Source organism: Alligator mississippiensis, chromosome 1, assembly GCF_030867095.1.
Source record: "Alligator mississippiensis isolate rAllMis1 chromosome 1, rAllMis1, whole genome shotgun sequence".
In the NCBI taxonomy this organism is placed as follows: domain Eukaryota; kingdom Metazoa; phylum Chordata; order Crocodylia; family Alligatoridae; genus Alligator; species Alligator mississippiensis.
The window spans coordinates 449,729,098-449,736,149 of record NC_081824.1 but is presented as its reverse complement, the minus strand read 5'-3'; positions in this window follow the sequence as shown (position 1 = coordinate 449,736,149).

Genomic DNA, 7,052 nt, shown 5'->3' with positions numbered 1-7,052 from the left:
GCGCCCGCCTCAACTGCCTGACTGAATGGGGCTGTCCGCTTCGGCCACTGGAACAAGAGGTGCCGACCGTGCGGCTACGTGGCCGAGACCCTCCCCTACGTGCTGTGCAGCTGCAAGCCACACGCCAGGGCCTGGCAGCTCTGCCACAACGCTGTCCAGGACCACCTAGTGAGGGCCATCCCGGCTGCAGCGGGGAGGTCTCCGTGAACCGCACTGTCCCAGGCTGCGAGAGCCAGATACATCCTGACATAGTCATCACCAACGAGAAGGTCAAGAAGGTTGTGATCTTGGACATTACCATCCCCTTCGAGAACAAGCGCAAAGGCTTCACCGACACCCAGGCTCGCAAGCGGGAGAAGTACGTCCTGTTGGCCAACACCCTGAGGGGCCGTGCCTACGACGTGATGGTCGACGCACTCATCGTGGGAACGCTCTGAGCCTGGGACCCCAGCAACGAGAGCGTCCTGTGTGCGTGCCGCTTCTCCCACCACTACGCCAAGCTGATGCGCTGCCTTATGGTGTCCGACACCATCTGTTGGTCCCGTGACATCTGCGTGGAACACATCACGGGCCACCACCAGTACATCGACCCCACCAGATGAACCGCCACCAACGGTTACCATTCTAGGACATAACGAGAGTCAAACACGGAAAACATGAGTAGAGTGACCCTCACATACTCAGGTAAAAAGAGGTCATTTGTATAATCAGCTTCTATGGACAATGCTGAAGGCGTGTTGTAAGTAAAACCTCAGAAAAGTCTCTTGCTGTTCACTCCTGCCCTCTATTTTACAGGTAACAAAGAAAAAAAAAATGGCCCCTTCACTGGATTTCTTCACTCCGGGATATAATGCTTATATTACAGTTTCCACTATTAAGTTACAAAGATTTAAGAAATTATTAAGAGAAGTTTTAATAAAGAATCAATTATTAGAGATTAAAAAAGGTAATGAGTTGCAGTACTTGTAACTATTTAAAACACTTTCAACTAATGTACTTATAAATTCCCAGAACACATACTGCTCCTGTCTGTGACATGCTGATAAACTAAGTGTTCATAAACCATTTATATGAACCATCAGACTAAGCAAGCAAATTTCCATGCTACAGAGTTTGTGCTGTGAGGTACCTAGTTAAACTCTGTTTCAGTGATCACTGTTGTTGAACGATTATCTCAGCTGGGCCATTTCATGAGATTTAAGTTGTTAAAAACAGTTTCTGCTGGCACTGCCTGCACAGGAGCAGACAAGCATACAGTCTCAGTGGTCTAAAGACCTTTTTTTCTTTTTCTACCTCCATGTTCTCACTGGAAAATGTAAAAACACTTCCTTTCTTACAGCACAATCATCTGGCATCACAAGAAAAGACTTCCTGGCATTGCCTTTGTTGCCATAACTGGCAGATCCCCAGTGAGTGGAAGCCTCTTGTTGAAGAGTTGGGGTCTGATTGCTTTGGTCCAGAAGGTTTACAGTGACTGCCCTGACGTTAATTGTGTTCAGTTGTGGTAGATAACCACAGCCTTGCAATGGCCCGCTGTAGGAACTGCTAACTAATGTTCTTGGGGGTGATGGGGCACTAGCCTAAGGGAGACACTCCAGCAGTAGCAGAGAGGGGGACCAGATGAGCTGTGCTTTTCTAATTTCTTATTTCTATAGGGGGAATCTTGAGAATCTGTTTATTCCTCCTGCTAGTGTGGACTGATGGTCTTAGCCCCTTGTGCTATGGTGTATGTGGTCAGAAAATGTGTTTCAATTACCAGCTCAGCTAAATTATGCTATGAGACTAAAGCAGGTCATTAGTTAATCGGTAATGTGTTTGACAGTAGCCAGAAGGTAGTTAGAGGCCACATACTCCCTTATGTCTGAGTGCAGCTCAGAAATGTCACAATGAAAATCCACCAAACACATAGTATTTGACTTAAACCAATGAGCAGGAGGTATTGATGCAGGTCTCCAAACCAAAGGGCCCATGCAGCTTAATAAGTGCAGGCAGCCCTAATTGCCGATGAGGTGTAGGTGGAAAGGATCAGGTCATTGGGTGGACCCCGCAGTTGAAAGAAGGTACTGAGAGAGCTTATAGGGAAGGAGGTTGTGGTTGTTTTCATAGCTGGTATGGAGAAAGGTCTGTGCTTCTTTAGCATCTGGAAGAGCAGTACTTTTCTTGTTAAATCTGAGGGGATGGGGTTTTTTATGTTTGTGTTTTTTTTCTGAAAGAGGCTCAGAATAGGTGGTGCATTAAGGAGCTTGGAAAGACATATGGTTGTGTTTTGGCAAGCCCAGTTTGTTGGAGTCCTACCAGCTCTTACATCTTCAAAGCCATGTGGACTGTGAGTTTGCCTGCTGGTATGTAGACCTTTTAAATATTTACTTTATTTATCTTGACTTGGAAAAGTGTGCATGTGCTAGAACCCCTTGTTTCAGTTGAAAATGTGGTATTTAGTCACTCCACTCATTTTCACTATTCTGCCCAAGTATGTTGTGACAACTTGATGCTTTTCCTCTTGAAAGGAGGAGTACTTCTTGACTCTTCTGTAGTTACATCATGCTTAATGTTGAACTGTATGATTTTTAACTTGACAAGCGTCTTGAAACTTGCCTCTTGCAAAGAGATCGGGACAACTGGAGGCCCCTAAAACAGTCTAGACAGTATCAATGAGCAGTTTTGAACTCAGTCTAGTGGAGGTGGCTTCAGAACTGGTTAGAGCGCTCCTCCAGTGTAACTTGGTTCTGTAAGCCCCAGAAACTGAACTAAATGCTTTGCTCTGTGCAGATGTCCTGTGTCTGCTTACTGTAGTCAAATTTGGATTTTCTGTACTTCCACTTGCTCCTCATGTTACTACATATGCATATATCTTGAAGCTTAATTCCTAAGCTTTTAAAGGTGGGTTAAGACCTGTGACTGCAAGGTGTACTAGACTCCTCCGCATACTAAGCCTTTCTGGAGTTGCTAGATGGCTTTCAGGGTTAAAGAAGGGAAAATGGGGACTTAGGATCTGCACACAGTGGAGCGTCTGGAGGGCCAAAGCTCGGTGTAGGCCTAAATGCAGAACAGGTTGAAAGCAATAGCCCATGATCCTGGTGATCTTTTGAACTGTTCCAGGAGGTTTAGATCCCTGTCAATGGGCTTGTACACCTAGACACTTGAGTTTCATATGGCATTTGAAACTGTCTACCTTTTTTGTTGTGTCCATGGCCAGCAATACCTGTTCTTATGGTTGATTGTGATGGCACAGTAGTCTTTTCCCAGGTGCTGCTGCTGCAGTTGAGGGAGTGGGTAGAACGAAAGCTTCCAGTCCAAGCAGCCCCTCAAATCTAAATCTTCTGCCTATGATTGCCCTACAGTTGAAATGCTGTAAGGGCTCTAGCTCACTTGCTCCCTGTCATGCCAAGCAGTCTTGAGTGTACTCCTAAGGTGAAGTAATAAGGTCCTATCACTAGGACGCTACTGTGACCAGCTTTGTTATTGGAGAGCCTGTGAACTAGAATGGACCACAGCAGGGTGATGTGGCCCACAAAACGGTGTTTTAGTATAATTTACCTTCCTGTGCCCCCAGGCTTCAGAACCACCACATGTAGGAAATATGAAGCATGGTACCCAGATGTAACTAGCCATGCTTCACATTACAGGTTGGAAACTTCTTGTTTAGGGCTGCCCACCTGGGGGCTAAAATGCGAAAATTGAGACTGACGGGCGTGGGGGTTGCTCAGCAAGTTGGTACTGCTACGATAGTGTAGCAGAAAGCCCCCTTTTCCTCTTACCTGCATTTGCTCTCCCCTCCTTGGATATGTTTTTCCTCTTCTACCTTTTCTAACTTCCTCTTTCTTTCAATATAAGATAAGGAATTGTGTTTCAAAGTTTGTATGTGTGTATTTTGTATCTCCCCTTGTATTTTGGTATTTTTATCTATTTGTGTGCCATGGCCATTACTCTTGTAGCTTATATTTTATACTCCTCACCTTTTAACTAAATGTGTTTAGTTTCAGAAGTAAGTTATACATTGTAACAATGGTAAGAAGGGCAGGAATCAAACTGCCACTTCCCTGTATCGGGCAGGCCCCTGAAAGAGGGAGTGAATTTGTAATTTGAATGGTAACACAGTAGCAGGCAGCGATTAACACCTAGGAAAACCGTAGATCAACCAAGGGAAGAAATCAATATGAGACAATGTAGCAACCGGGAATTCTCTAAACTTCACTGTTCAAGGGCTAGAAGCCCCGGTCTGAGTTGATCAATGCCGGGGACCAACTTTTGGGCTGAATATCTCCAAATTGACTGCTCCCAGAGCCCTATTCAAAATTCATCAATGGACTCCCAAACCTGCATGTACATGCGGACAACTCCTGGGGCTGACAGATGCCATCCAGTAGCCACCGAGAGGAAAGTCCCATGAGGGTCAACAACCCCTGGATTGGGCAAACCTTAAAACTGGGGAGTCACCGAAGTCTGCCAAGGACAGATAAAAAGCAGTGAAAAGTGACCCTCAGTGGCGCCCTCTTGATCTCCAACGTGACCAGCACCCGACCTGTCCAGCCAGAAGGACCAGCTGGCAAACCCCTTCTGGAGGATAACACCATGCTGAAAGAAGCCTTGACTGGCCGTCAGCGGCAGACTCCAGCACCTGTGGGATAGGTATACCTGACTCTTGTAGCTCACTACTGTGCGTGTGTGGGGACCAGCCCCAAGGTTTATGATTTGACTTCATTACAGTGTTTCAATCCACCTAACAAACCAAATTTTAAGGATCCCGAGTTGGACATTTGTAGCCAACAATAGCAGGTACTTCTAGGGCTCCAAAAAATGTCACATGGTGTGTGGAGAAGAAGTGGTTTGCCACTGATATAAATCAAGGTCTTGCTCTGTATTTGCTTAAGCATGGTGCTTGCATGAAAGCCTGAGTTGACCCAGGGTTGCATATTTGGGGGTGGGAGGGAAGGTGCTGTTCGTTGGTTTTCTGCTTTCTGTCGCTTTGGTTTTATTTGTTTAGGGCTCTTCCCCTTGCCTGGAGTTAGGGCCACTCCTATCCACTGAGGCTTCCAAGTCTTGATATGCCTCCTTAACAATAAGAGGTAAGTGGTGTTTTTTTTTTTTTTTTTTAACTAGTACCAAGCCCTATATAACACTCATCTCTGGTAGTAGCTCAGAAGGCTACTGTTGACCAGTGAACTACCAGCATGGCTGACCTCTGCCTCTATGCCAGGCAAGGGATGGGGCACCCTCTTTGGAGCAGAACTCGCTTGAGCTCTATGCTAGTGGAAGCTGGGAGAGTAAGGCTACTTAGCTGGGTAGCAAGTAGGGTGGTCATCCTAGCAGAAAACCAGGATGTCCTCTATTCTGTCCTCCACTGATACAAAACTGGATGGCTTTATATCCTTTATTTCTCTCCAAGTGAAAAATAAGGGGACATAATGGCATCTGGTTTCATATCAATGGAGGACAACTGGACTGTTCTCTATGATGAACACCCTACTAGTTAGCCCCTGGGGTTGTCCTTGCTTGTGCTCATGCAACCTTGCAGAACTCTGCTTACCCCAGAGATTGTAGCACAAGTAGGTATGTGGGTTCAATGTGAAGATGAGGGTGAGAGACAGAATCTTTTGCCTGTGCTGGAAAAGTGGTCAGGAACACTTGCAAGGCTGGATTAAGGCCTGAAAGGCCAGGGCTAAAATATATTTTGAGATGAAAGATCATCTGTTGTCCTTGGAAAACAAAGCAAAGCCCTGTGAAATACAGGTGCTCGGCCTGCTTCGTCATCTCTGTTCTTCCTAGTTCTGCCCACACCACGCTTGACTGTCCACTCTGACCTAACCAAACTTGGGATAAGACACTGAGGCTCTCCACAGTCTTTCTGGCTGCTCCAGCAAAGCCTGCCTAGACTTGCATACAGTATCATCTCAGCTGTAGCTGAAGAAGTATTGGGTGTAGCCTAACTTACAAGGATTTGCAGACGTGAGGTTGTATTTGCCAGATTTTCTCCTGAGCATTCTTTGCCAGCCCTTCGAACTCTGGTGTGTCTGCTGCTGTGGCTGACTAGGCTGCCGGGAGTTGGGGGAGGCAATGTTCTAGGCAGGAGCTCTGCATCAAGCAGAGAGAGGAAGAGCAAAGCTTGAGGGGATATATGTGATCTCCGTAGTCTGGAAGAAGTTCATTAGAAGTGCTTCTTCAACCATCTTTGCATGGCAAGGAGGAAACGCAGCAAGTTGAACAAGTCAAGTTGACCCGTCATGGGCAAGAAATAGTTGAGTAAGGGTCATATATGCAGGAAGTCTGCCTGGGCAGGGTTGGGTTGTAACAGTCGCTGGAAATTGACTTCTCTTCCCCAGCTGTGGAGCTAGCTGTGAAACTAGGGTTGATCATGGAACGAGTAGCTCTGGCTGGCTGTCATGGGAGCGCTACACGGCTGCCCGGATGTACACTGCAGTGACACATATCCTCTCTGCTCCTTATCAGCAGGGTTCCTGCAGAGTGAGCTACTGTCTTCTGGTAGCATCTTCTCTTTACTGGGGATTAATATTGGCACACCTGGGGACATGGGACACCTTACCAAGGCTTGGGATAGTGCAGATGGCACCTTCCTGAAAAAAGCAATGGCCTGATGGTCTACTAAGTAGCTTCCTGTTTGGAAGGATTTAAAATGGGTGTTGCCAATAGATGTGAGAAGCGGTTCTGCCTTTTCTCAGCTATTGCATCCCTCCAGTCTATATGATGGGAGGATTTAGAGCTCCAAGCTTCTGCACATGGGGGTGAGTTCTAGTATCAGCTTCTAGAGAATGGAGGACAGCAGAAAAGCAGGTGCTGCTTGTGAGGCAAAGGTAATACATCCCTGTCATACGCCTTTGACCCTAAATGCCTTTTACAAGAGCGAACCCAGTTTCTCTTCTAGGTTCTCAGGTGGTGTGTGTTGCTTCAGTGTCAACGTTGTTCCTGTGGCTTACACCATGGCAGGGAATGCTCTCACTACAGTTGAGCAACAAGAGAATTAACCCAACCATCCTGAGATCAGCATCTGGATGGATACTCAACCAAACACCTGGAGATTTTTATAGCTCTCTTCT